Genomic DNA, 1,395 nt, shown 5'->3' with positions numbered 1-1,395 from the left:
CTTCCTGGTGGTGGAATTTGAATAAAGATTCGTGCACTTTGTGTCTTTCACTGTGTCTCACATGTGCGCACACACACCACGGGTGCTGGGGAAAAAAAAATATATAATAAGCACTACCGCACTTAGGTGGTGTGGGGGAAAAAAAAAGAAAAAATAAATAAATAGAGTGGCGCCGCAGGAAGAAAAAAAAATAAAATAAATAGAGTGGCGCCGCAGGAAGAAAAAAAAGAAAAAAAAAGAAAGAAAAAAAATATAACCAGGATACTCCCACAGCCTTGGCATATGCACAAGTCTTTAATCTCTAGTTTACCTGCATAAAGCTTCACTTGTGACATGGTAAACGACATTAAAGTGCTTGGATAACATGCGGAGGGAGAGAACTTCAATGCTGAGATTAATGGAACTAACCTTTTTTCCTTTGGACCCCTTTTACATGATGGTAACAAAATGAAGCCTACTTAATTTATCAATTTGTGTTCACTACTTGTTCACTTGCCCTGATTTTGTACAAGTAACTTGTATCTATAATAAACATTGTGATACTTAAAAAAATATATAACCAGGAAACGCTGCAGGGAGTGGAGTGCATCATTTCTCCCTCCAACTCTATTTTGATTTAGTCCCTACCCTCCCCCTCACTGTTTTGATCACACAGTACTGCCCTTTGATGTGAAGGGCAGCGTTTGTCACTGGCCACCCGGGTGTTTTCCTGTCTTCCTGGTGGTGGAAATTGAATAAAGATTCGTGCACTTTGTGTCTTTCACTGTGTCTCACACCTGCACACACACACCATGGGTGCTGGGGAAAAAATAAGCACTACCACACTGAGGTGGTAGTGTGGGGGTTTAAAAAAATAAATAAATAAATAAACAGAGGGGCATGCTCTATTTCCCTCTCCAGTTCTACTCTGACTTAATCCCTATCCTTCCCCTCTCTTTAAAAAAAAGAAAAAAAAAGGAAAAGAAACAAAAAAGTATAACCAGGAGACGCTGCAGGGAGTGGAGTGCATCATTTCTCCCTCCAACTCTATTTTGATTTAGTCCCTACCCTCCCCCTCACTGTTTTGATCACACAGCACTGTCCTTTGATGTGAAGGGCAGTGTTTGTCACTGGCCACCCGGGTGTTTTCCTGTCTTCCTGGTGGTGGAAATTGAATAAAGATTTGTGCACTTTGTGTCTGTAAAAAAAAAATAACCAGGAGACTCCCTTCGATGTGAAGGGCACTGCTTGTCACTGGCCACTCGGGTGTTTTCCTATCTTCCTGGTGGTGGAATTGAATAAAGATTTGTGCACTTTGTGTCTTTCACTGTGTCTCACACGTATACACACACACCATGGGTGCTGGGGCAAGAATAAGCACTACCGCACTTAGGTGGTAGTGTGGGGGTTAAATTT

Source organism: Chiloscyllium plagiosum, chromosome 23 (genome assembly GCF_004010195.1).
Source record: "Chiloscyllium plagiosum isolate BGI_BamShark_2017 chromosome 23, ASM401019v2, whole genome shotgun sequence".
Taxonomy (NCBI): domain Eukaryota; kingdom Metazoa; phylum Chordata; class Chondrichthyes; order Orectolobiformes; family Hemiscylliidae; genus Chiloscyllium; species Chiloscyllium plagiosum.
The sequence above is the reverse complement of the archived record's forward strand: the minus strand, read 5'-3'. Positions refer to the sequence as shown.